Source organism: Artemia sp. Qi Xiang Cuo, chromosome 14 (genome assembly GCF_049724085.1).
Source record: "Artemia sp. Qi Xiang Cuo chromosome 14, ASM4972408v1, whole genome shotgun sequence".
NCBI classification, from domain to species: domain Eukaryota; kingdom Metazoa; phylum Arthropoda; class Branchiopoda; order Anostraca; family Artemiidae; genus Artemia; species Artemia sp. Qi Xiang Cuo.
Window position 1 is genome coordinate 61,932,357 of NC_142807.1, and position 11,945 is coordinate 61,944,301.

Genomic DNA, 11,945 nt, shown 5'->3' on the forward strand with positions numbered 1-11,945 from the left:
AAATATAGTTCTACCCATCAAAAGTTATGAGCCTGAGAAAATATGGCTGATTTTAGGAAAAAGGGGAGAAGACCCCCTAAAAGTTATAGAACCTTAATGAAAATCACACCATCATATTCAGCGTATCAGAGAACCCTACTGTAGAGGTTTCAAGCTCCTATCTACAAAAATGTGGAATTTTGCATTTTTTGCCAGAAGAAAGATCACGGATGCGTGTTTATTTGTTTTTTTTTATTTTTTTTCCCCAGGGGTGATCGTATCGACCCAGTGCTTCTAGAATATCGTGGGAGGGAAATTAAAAGTTCTAGTGCCCTTTTTAAGTGACGAAAAAAAATGGAGGGCAACTAGGCCCCCTCCCACGCTCATTTTTTTCCCAAAGTCACCCGATCAAAATTTTGAGATAGCCATTTTGTTCAGCATGGTCGAAAATATTATAAATATGTCTTTTAGGATGACTTAATCCCTCGAAGCCCCCCAGGGGGAGGGCTGAAAGTTATGAACTTTACCCAATGTTAACATATAGTATTGGTTATTGGGAAGTATACAGACGTTTTCAGGGGGAATTTTTCCTGGTAGTGGGGGTGGGTCGGGGGTTATATGGGAGGATATTTTCATGAAGGAAGTTTTCATGGGGGAAGGGGTATTGCTATGAAGGGGGTGCTGGATTTCCCATCATTATTAAAAAAAAAAATCAGAAATTAAATATAAAAAAACAAGTTTTTCAACTGAAAGTAAGGGGAGGTGAAAGTAAGGGTGGTATTGACTAAGGGGAGAACCCCCTCATATAGGTAATAACAAATACGTAAAAGAAAAAAAGCGATACGGCTCAATAGTAATCGAAACTTTTAAAAACGGAATTTGATGTCAATAAATGTATCAAAAGAATAGGCTTATAATGCTGATTCTAAATATATAAATTTTATTAAGTTTAGTATTATTCATCAAAGGCTACGAGCCTGAGAAAATTTACCTGATTTTTTAAAGAGGGAAGAAACATCCCCTACAAGTGAAAGAATTTTAATGAAAATCCCACCGTCAGATTCAGCGTATCAGAAAACCCTATTACACAGGTTTCAAACTCATATCTGCAAAAATCTGCAACTATATCTGCAACTTATTTTTTGCCAGAAGAAAAATATACGAATATAGAAGTTCGTTACGTAACTTAATTTGTAAATTCTGTCAGAACCAAATTTAGAGACAAATATTGAGGCAAATTTTGTTTACTTATTCAATGACGGTGAGCCAAAATAAAAGCTGCATTAACTAAAAAACGATCAGAAATTAAATACAAAAAAACAAGTTTTTTAAACTGAAAGTAAGGAGCGACATTAAAACTTAAAACGAAAATAAATTATTCCTTATATAAAAGGGGCTCTCCCATCCTCAACGCCTCTCTCTTTACGCTAAAGTTTTACTCTTTCTCACAAGTTTATTTTTTAAAAAAATAAAAAACTTTAGCGTAAAGAGCGAGGCGTTGAGGAGGGGACAGGCCCTTTCATATATGGAATAATTTCTGTTCGTTTTAAGTTTTAATGTCGCTCCTTACTTTCAGTTTAAAAAACTTGTTTTTTTGTATTTAATTATAATAAAGAACGAAATCTTGCCTATTCTAGCTTGTATTAATATAACCTATAGTGGCTATTCTAAGCCAATTAACTATAGTATAGGTTAGTACAGTTATATTTAATCAATATGTTAAAAATTCACTACAAAGGAGAATTATCATTGTACTATCAGAGACTTATGATAAATATGTTACATATAAGACATGATAACAAATTGGTTAATCCACTAAAAAAAATTAAATAAAGAATCCGTCTGGTTAAGTATAAATGGGTATTATGTAAGTTTCATCGGTGTCATGGATGTAGAGATTGCTTAAACCTAGTAAAGAATCTGGGTTGCAGAGGTGGCTAGCAACCTAGTAAGAGACGATCACGTCCAATGTTAAGAAATATAATAACGCATAACTCCAAAAAATAGAGTCAGATCAAAACAAAAAGTTCACGATTAGAACGGCCTTATCCGAAACCCCTATATGAAAAACTTTCTGTCCCTTGGCTTCAACAGCAAGGGAAATATATTGGCTCGAAAATCCAGAAAAGTGGTAGCTACTACAGCATTCTTCCTAAACGGCATCTCTTTTTTCTATCTTTTTTTTTTTCTTTTCCAAAGATAGCTTGGCACTGGAACATCGTAGATATTTGTTCAAATGCTTATTTTAAATTTATAGATGAAGGCCATCTATTTTTCACCTCAGTCTTTTGGCTACATTGTTAGTCAGAATCAGAATCAGAATCATTTTAATGAAAACAGCTGTCAGAGACACATTAAAATAAAATGCACTAAAAGGTGATGTTTTGCACAAGAAAACATTTTTACATGAAAACACTTCTCTTAATTTCATTAAAAGAAATTGTAAACAAAGGAACAAATGAGTTACTAAGTCTGTTTGTACGGCAGGAGACGGACGTAAGTTTGCTTTTCCTTCTGGTATTTACGCGGATAGGTATTTTAGGTGGTAATATTGTCCTATGTACAGGACCAGACAATAAAAACTGGCCAAAACGAATCATCAGCTGAAAACGGCGATCGTGAAGGCTTGGTATTTCAAGTGACTTCAGAGCGGAGCTGTAATCTACATATTTATCGCAAAGAATGATCTTTACAGCCCGTTTCTGGATCCCCTCCAAATCATCACTTAAGTAATATATGTGATGAACTTGTGGGCCCCAGACGGGACACGCATATTCAAGGATTGGTCGAATAAAAGTGAGGTACGCTGTTTTCAGCTGATACACTGGAAAACCTAGGCGGCGCATCGCCACCAGTGTCCGCATAGCATAATGTCCCTTCTTAACCAGCTCTTGTACATGAATAGAGAACGAACAGTCCACACTAAAGGTGACACCCAAGATAGTCGCACACGAAGCAGAAGGGAACAAAGTCGCGGGGTAGGTAAAATCGCGTTTAAGTGGGTTGAACCTCAAAACCTTTGATTTATTCTCATTAATTTGAAGACTTTTCGCAGTACACTGTGATTTAAACTGATCAAAAAAATTTGGGTCGAACTGGGCTACAGCTTGCGAATCCTTTACGTGGTATTTAAGAAGCACAGACAAATCATCGACGAATTTAAAACGATCGTCAAAGTCAGAAAGTACATAGTTGATAACAGCCAGGAAAATAAGAGCTGCTAATTTGGTACCTTGTGGGGCGCCACATGTAATTTCCACCCATTCCGATTCAATATCACCGGGAAAAAGGGCGTACACTTTTTGATACCTGTGACGTAAGAAATCAAATACCAATTGGAGGATGTGCTTACGGGCACCCATTGACTTGAGATTCTGGGCGGCAAGAGGGTGCTTAATCAAATCAAATGCCTTTCGGTAGTCTACCAGAAGTAAATCTACAAACGAACTTCCAAACTCCAACCATTCAACTACTAGGTGATAAAGCCATACCAAATAAACAGACGTGCTGCATCCCTTCAAGCAACAATACTGGAAGGGGTCAAGTTACGGTGAAATGTCCATGAGAAGTTCACGATACACGAAAAATTCTGCAACTTTAGCAAAGTTCGGTGCGATCGAAATAGGTCTTAACTGATCACATGTCTTAGGTCCTTGAACTTTGGGTATTACGCGAACATAGGCTCGCTTCCAAGTATCGGGACAGGTTTGTTCACTGAAGCCCTGATTGATGATCGATGCCAATGGTCTGGCTAAAAACAAGGCATATTCGCGAATAAGTTTGACCGGCAACTCACCAGGGTAGGAAGAGCAATTCGGTTTTAGTTTTTTAAGTTCTTTAAAAACAGCAAATTCGGTAAACTGTTTTATTTCTTCAGTTTCACAATCGACGAAGAGATCAACCAGTTCGGCCTCTGTAATTGAGGTGTAGGTGATACAAATGCCAGCAAAGAACTCGTTTACCTCTGAAGCGCTCATTTGAGATCCGTCAGGCTTGGGTATTTTCAGCTCACTGTTAACTGACTTGCCAGTCATTTGTTTCACTGTGGAATGCCACTTCCGACTGCTACTTTGGAGAAGGGGTACTGCCTTGTCCCGAACATAATTTCTTAGCTTGAAACGATTGACGGCTACGACTCGAATTTCTAAGTTTCGCCACCGCGGCTATTTGTCCGGAACTGTGCAGCTTGCACCTCATCTTGATCATTTGTTTGAGATCACTTGTGATCCGTGAATTATCGGACTCACTTACCAATGCAACTTTAGTGGGAAAAAACTTGTGAAACATCTCTAACAGAAGAGAGTTAAACTGCTGAACTTTGCTATTCAGGTTTACTATAGAACACAGGTCGTCGAAGCAGTAAGTCCCGATCCACCGACCGAAATCGCAGATTGATTGAGAGTTAAGCGGACGAATAGTCACTTTGGTTCTCTTTGGCTTCGGTTGGTTATTTTTGGCTTGCCAGAGAATTACATAATGATCTGAACTCTGGAGAGGACCTAACGACCGAGGGGAGTAATATAGAACCAATCAATTAAAAGGAATAATGAAAAGGATATATACTAACAAAATTAAAGTAAGCAATCATTTATCTGACAAAGCCTCACTCTTTATCAGATGTCTGTGTATTTTGCTAAGGTGATTAAAAATTCAGCTTTTGTGTCCGTATTTGAAGTAAAGTTGATGAGGTCAAAATTTCACTTGCATTGTTGTCAAGTAACATATATGAATACTAGTGGCTTTAATTGGGGATGGTGGATTTTTTCTACAAGATATTTTTTTGGTATTCCCCCTCTTAGATTCAAAAACATCTTTTCGTGATATTATCATTGAAAAGGGACTAGTTTTTGGAAATATCTTATTTGGAAATGGTCCATAATTATTAACTACTGAAATTAAATTGAACCATGATTCAATTAAAATTGCTGAAGCGGTTGTTTTTGGCCTAAGATGGCTTGGTTCTGCAGTGAGTTGTTAGTAGTAGCAATAGTAATGACTAAAGCCCCCTTTGGTTGTTAACGAGAAAATAATTGGCATAATCAGTAGAACGGCCACTGGTTTCTCGGAAATTAAAGTTCCGACTATTTAGTTATATTGACAAGATATTGATAAAAACCCTGATTTTCTTTTCTCAAAAAGGTAAATTTGCATTCAAGCGATTAAGAAGTTTGCAATGAAATGGGACATTGCTATTTTGAAAAATAATTTAGAGACCTTATTCATTGATGTGAAAAAGTTGTGTACACTTGTATTTGTTTCATTAATTGGACCTTCTGAGTGGCATTCAAAGCAGCCAGATTTATGTCGAAAGATATTAGTTAAATGTTTCTTTGAAATGGTATTTGAACTACTTACACTTGCCTGGCTGAGAAGCTGCTTTGATCATAAAGGGGGCACTCCCAGTGTGAGACCTTTCCAATGCAATTTGGATTGGTTGACCCCTGTGATTACCGCAAATGTAGGTAACTCAACAGCGTAGGCTGCAACTGTGATACTATGTTAACTTTTAGTTACCATATGCCGTGGTTTGTTCTTTACTCGGTTTTGGATACCTTTAGAACGACAATACCAATGTTCGCATTCATATTGAACTATTTCGATCCCCTATAAATCCTATCTATTTGTATTGCGTTATCGTGCATATGATGATTAATAACATTTCAGTTAAATGGCCTAGATCTCCTTCTTTTTTAGAGTTTTCAAAACGTGTTTTTTTTTCACTTTTTGGTTACTACGTGTGTCTGGTTCGCCTTTCACTACTAGGTTGCACCAACTGCTAATGCAATTATGATTTTTCAAAACATTATTTTAAAAACTAATTCAAATTTTAGGTTTTAGACTTTTGCAGTGAGACAAGGAGGCGATACCCAAACTCTTGTTTGTAGTGATTTTTGTTTGTTTCAAGCTTGATTTGCATATTCAATCAAAGTTTCACTCGTTTTTAAGATTTATTTATTCATTTGCATTAGTATCTATTGTATGTTAGGTTGCATTGATTGCTTATTTAATTTCTGTTCGTTTTAAGTTTTCGAATATTTTTTTTCGTTTTAAGCTTGATTTTCATATTCAGTCTAAGCATTACTCGCTTTAAGATCTATTTATTCGTTTATATTATTACTTGTTGTATGTTCTTTGCTATGATTGTTTATTTAATTTCTGTTCGTTTTGGGTTTCATTTATTCTTTAATAGCATTTTTTGTCGTTTTGAGTTTGAATTTTTACAGGTATTGTTGTCTGCTGAGCTTAAGTTTAAAATGACCTTTACTTTTCTTTGAAAAACTTATTTTTCGGAAGGTTTTTTAAATTAATTTTTGTTCGTTTTTATTGCCAAAAGTTTCAAGTTTTTAAAAACTCCCTATTTCAATATAAAACTTTTTTAAAAGAATTCAAATGTTCATCAAAGTATTAAAACTGGTATCAAAGTAACAATATCAGGGGCAACGCTGTAGCGTTACCTATAATAGAGGCCTTACGGCTCCAATGTTTTATTATTTATTATTTAGTTTTTTTTCCCCAGAGCCACTTTATACGGAAGGGCTCGTCGTGGAAACTTCAAAAGGGGCTCATTCGATTGGAAATCAAGAGTTCTAGTGTCCTTTTTAATAGTCGAAAGTAGTTGGAGGGCGACTAGCTCCCCCATACCCATCATTCCTCCAAAGACATCCAATCAAAATTTTGAGATAGCCCTTTTGTTTATCATAGTTGATTTCCAGATAGAAAATATATTTTTGAGGAGGACACTCCCCCACAACCCTCAGAGCAAGGGTTTTAAGTTATGGCGTGGGGGCATATAAGGTTTTTATAGAAGGCGTTGTCGTAGAAACTTCAAAAAACGCTCAGTCGATTGGAAATTCAAAGGGCTCGTGCCCTTTTTAATAGTCGAAAGTGATTGGAGGGCAACTAGCCCCCCCCCCCCCACACGCCCATCATTTCCCCAAACACATTCAATTAAAATTTTGAGATAGCCATTTTGTTCAGAGTAGTTGATTTCCACATAGAAAATACGTTTTTGAGGAGGACACTCCCCCAAAACCCTCAGGGCAAGGGTTTTAAGTTATGCCCTGGGGGCATATAAGGTTTTTATAGAAAGTGTCGTCGTAGAAACTTCAAAAAAGGCTCAGTCGATTGGAAATTCAAAGGGACAGTGCCTTTTTTAATAGTCCGAGGAGATTGGAGGGCAACTAGCCCGCCCCCCCCCCTCACGCCCATCATTCCCCCAAACACATCCAATCAAAATGTCGAGATAGCTATTTTGTTCAGCGTAGTTCATTTCCAGATAGAAAATAGGTTTTTGAGGAGGACAATCCCCCACAACCCTCTTGGCAAGGGTTCTAAGTTGCCCTAGGGCCCTTATCATAGACAGCGCGCTAGCGCTGCCTAAGTAAAGTACAATGTGGGCACAATGTGTTGTTTTTTGTTGTTTTTTTTTGTTTTTTTTTCTCCATACCCGGGCACTTCGTATCGAAAGACTTGTTGTAGAAAGTTAGAAAAGGGCTCATTCGATTGCAAATTGGAGTGGCTAGTGCCCTTTTTAATAGTCGAAAGTGATTGGAGGGCAACTAGCCCCCCCCCCCCGCCCATCATTCTCCCGAACACAACCAAACAAAATTTTGAGATAGCCATTTTGTTCACCGTAGTTGATTTTCAGATAGAAAATATATTTTTGAGGAGGTCACTCCCACACAACCCTCGGAGCAAGGGTTTTAAGTTACGCCCTGGGGGCATATAAGCTTTTTATAGAAGGCGTTGTCGTAGAAACTTCCAAAAAGGCTCATTCGATTAGAAATTCAAAGGGCTAGTGCCCTTTTTAATAGTCGAAAGTTATTGGAGGGCAACCCCCACGCCCATCATTCCCCCAAACACATCCAATCAAAATTTTGAGATAGCCATTTTGTTCAGCATAGTTAATTTCCAGATAGAAAATATCTTTTTGAGGAGGACACTCCCCCACAACCCTCGGGGCAAGGGTTTAAAGCTGTGCCCTGGGGGCATATAAGGTTTTTATAGAAGGCGCTGTCATAGAAACTTCAAAAAAGGCTGTTACGATTCGAAATTCAAACGGCTAGTGCCGGTTTTTTTATAAAATTTGATTGGTGGGCAACTAGCCCCCCCCCCCCCCGCGCCCATCAGCCCCCCAAATACATTCGATCAATATTTTGATATAGCAATATTGTTCAGTGTAGTTTATTTTTAGATTGATAGTATGTTTTTGAGGAGGACACTCCCCAACAACCCTTGGAGCAAGGACTATAAGTTATGCCCTGTGGGCAGATAAGGTTTTTATAGAAGGTATTGTCATAGAAACTTCAAGAAAGGCTCATTCGATTGGAAATTCAAAGGTTTAGTGCCCTTTTTAATAGTCGAAAGTGATTGGAGGGCAACTACCCCCCTCCCCCAGCCCATCATTCCCCCAAACATATCCAATCAAAATTTTGTGATAGCCTTTTTGTTCAGTGTAGTTGTTTTCCAGATTGAAAATATGTTTTTGAGGAGGACACTCCCCCACAACCCTCGGGGCAAGGGTTTTAAGCTATAGCCTGGGGGCATATAAGGTTTTTATAGAAGGCGTTGTCATAGAAACTTCAAAAAGGGCTAATTCGATTGGAAATTCAAAGGGCTAGTGCCCTTTTTAATTGTTGAAAGTGATTAGACAGTAACTAACCCCCCTCTCACGCCCAGCTTTTCAAAGGCAGCGCGCTAGCGCTACCTAAGTAAAGAATGATGTGGGCACAATGTGTTGTTTTTGGTTTTTTTCCCATACCCGAGCACTTCGTATCGAAGGAGTCGTCGTAGAAACCTCGAAAAAGGCTCATTCGACTGGAAATTGGAGTGGCTAGTGCCCTTTTTAATAGTAGAAAGTGATTGGAGGGCAACTAGCCCCCCACGCCTATCATTCCCCCAAACACATCCAATAAAAATTTTGAAACAGCCATTTTGTTCAGCGTAGTTGATTTCCGGATAGAAAATATGTTTCTGATGAGGACACTCCCCCACAACCGTCAGGGCAAGGGTTTTAAGTTATGCCCTGGGGGCATATAAGGTTTTTAAAGAAGGCGTTGTCGTAAAAAATTCTAAAAAAGGCTCATTTGATTGAAAATTTAAAGGGCTAGTACCCTTTTTAATAGTTGAAAGTGATTGGAGGGCAACTAGCCCCCCCCTCCCACGCCCATCATTCCCCCAAATACATCCAATCAAAATTTTGAGATAGCTATTTTTTTCAGCGTAGTTGATTTCCAGATAGAAAATAAGTTTTTGAGGAGGACACTCCCCCACAACCCTCACTGCAAGGGTTTTAAGTTATGCCCAGGGGGCATATAATGTTTTTATAGAAGGTGTTGTAGTAGAAACTTCAAAAAAAACTCATTGGATTGAAAATTCAGCGGCCTAGTGCCCTTTTTAATAGTCGAAAGTGATTGGAGGGCAACTAGCCCCCCCCCCCCACGGCCATCATTCCCCCAAATACATCCGATCAAAATTTTGAGATAGCCATTTTGTTCAGCATAGTTGATGTCCCGATGGAAAATATGTTTTTGATGAGGACATTCCCCCAGAACCCTCAGGGCAAGGGTTTTAAGTTATGCCCTGGGGGCATATAAGGCTTCTTATAGAAGGCGTTGTCGTAGAAACTTCAAAAAAGGCTCATACGATTCGAAAAACAAATGGCTAGTGCCCTTTTTAATAGTCGAAAGTGATTGGAGGGCAACTAGCCCCCCCCCCCCGCCCATCATTTCCCCAACCACATCCAATCAAAATTTTGAGATAGCCATTTTGTTCAGCGTAGTTGATTTCCAGATAGAAAATATGTTTTTGAGGACGACACTCCCCCAAAACCCTCGGGGCAAGGGTTTTATGTTACGCCCTGGGGGCATATAAGGTTTTCATAGAAGGCATTGTCTTAGAAACTTCAAGAAAGGCTCATTCGATTGTAAATTCAAAGGGTTATTGCCCTTTTTAATAGTCAAAAGTGATTGGAGGGCAACTAACCCCCCCCCTCCACCCCCATCATTTCCCCAAACACATTCAATCAAAATTTTGAGATAGTCATTTTGTTTAGCGTATTTGTTTTTCAGATAGAAAATATATTTTTGAGAATGACACTCCCCCATAACCCTCAGGGCAAGGGTTTTAAGTTATGCCCTGGGGGCATGTAAGGTTTTTTATAGAAGGCCTTGTCATAGAAACTTCAAAAAAGGCTCATTTGATTGGAAATTCAAAGGGCTAGGGCCTTTTTTATTGTTGAAAGTGATTGGACGGTAACTAACCCCCCGCTCACGCCCACCTTTTCATAGGCCGCGCGCTAGTGCAACCTAAGTAAAGAACGATGTGGGCACAATGTTTTGTTTTTGGCTTTTTTTTCCATACCCTGGCACTTCATATGGAAGGAGTCGTCGTAGAAACCTCGAAAAGGGCTCATTGGATTGGAAATTGGAGTGGCTAGTGCCCTTTTTAATATTCGAAAGTAATTGGAGGGTAACTAGCCCTCCCCAACGCCCATCATTCCCCAAACACGTCAAATCCAAATTTGTAGATAGCTATTTTGTTTGGTGGAGTTGCTTTTCAGATAGAAAATATGTTTTTGAGAAGGACACTCCCCCACAACCCTCAGGGCAGGGGTTTTAAAGTCATGCCCTGGGGGCAGATAAGGTTTTTATAGAAGGCGTTGTCGTAGAACCTTCAAAACAGGCTCATTCGATTGGAAATTCAAAGGGATAATACCCTTTTTAATAGTCGAAAGTGATTATAGGGCAACTAGCCCCCCTTCCCCCATGCCCATCATTCGCCCAAACACATCCAATCAAAATTTTGAGATAGCCATTTTGTTCAGCGTAGTTGATTTCCAGATAGAAAATAAGTTTTTGAGGAGGACACTCCCCCACAACCCTCAGGGCAAGGGTTTTAAGTTATGCCCTGGGGGCATATAAGGTTTTTGTAGAAGGCGTTGTCGTAGAAACTTCAAAAAAGGCTCATACGATTCTAAAAACAAACGGCTAGTGCCGTCCATCATTCACCCAAACACATCCAATCAAAATTTTGAGAAAGCCTTTTTGTTTAGCAAAAATATGTTTTTGGAGAAGCTACTACGCCACAGCCCTCAGGGCAAGGGTTTTAAGTAATGCCCTGGGGGTATATAACGTTTTTACAGAAGACGTTGTTGTAGAAACTTCAGAAAAGGGCTCATTCGATTTGAAATTCAAAGGTCTACTGCCCTTTTTGATAGTCGAAAGTGATTGGTAATATTTTTTTGTTGTTGTTGTTGTTTAGACCAGGGCACTTCGTATCGAAGGAGTTGTCGTGGGAACTTCGAAAGGGGCTCATTCAATTGAAAATAGAAAGGGATGATGCCCTTTTTAATAGTCGAAAGTGATTGGAGGGCAACTAATCCCCCTTCCATACCAACCCTCCCATTTGCCCATTATGTTAAAAACTAAATGTTGCCTCAAGATCAAATCAAAATGCACTGTGATAATGCTAATTCCCAATAAGGCATCTCAGCAGTATCCCAAGAACGACTCAGGGTATTTTGTTCAAACTTTCGATGCTACTTCTGCTCTTAAAATTTAACCAAACAAAATAGTGAAAGTGTATCAAAGCTATCAAAGAAAGTTAACTGATTTTTTTTTGCGAATGGTATCAAGTTTTCCATTTCAGGTCAACTAGAGGAGGTATGAAACTAAGTTAAACAGTACTATTTGCGTCCAGAGTTTTAAAAGGGTGTATGTTGTTGAAAATTGCTGAAAGTTCTTCTCCAGCATACAAATAGCAGGCCAAACTATAAAGTCTTAAAAATCAAAAACATTTAAAGTGTTATTTTCTTTTTCCCTGAAAAGACTATGTCAACATAAAATGAACAGAAATTAATTAAAAAAAACTTTTTCCACGAAACAAGTTTTTCAAATAAAATTAAAGAACTCCATTAAACAAAAAATGAGCAAACAATAAAATAAAATCATCTACCAAGCTCGAAA

General features: G+C 38.5%; 1 non-coding gene across 1 annotated transcript; it reads left to right on the plus strand.

Moving 5' to 3' along the window:
• Positions 1–5,332: 5,332 nt before the first annotated feature.
• On the plus strand, positions 5,333–5,494 carry LOC148944724 (U1 spliceosomal RNA). The gene has a single exon (XR_016142910.1). It is a non-coding gene; the product is annotated as a U1 spliceosomal RNA (small nuclear RNA).
• Positions 5,495–11,945: the final 6,451 nt, after the last annotated feature.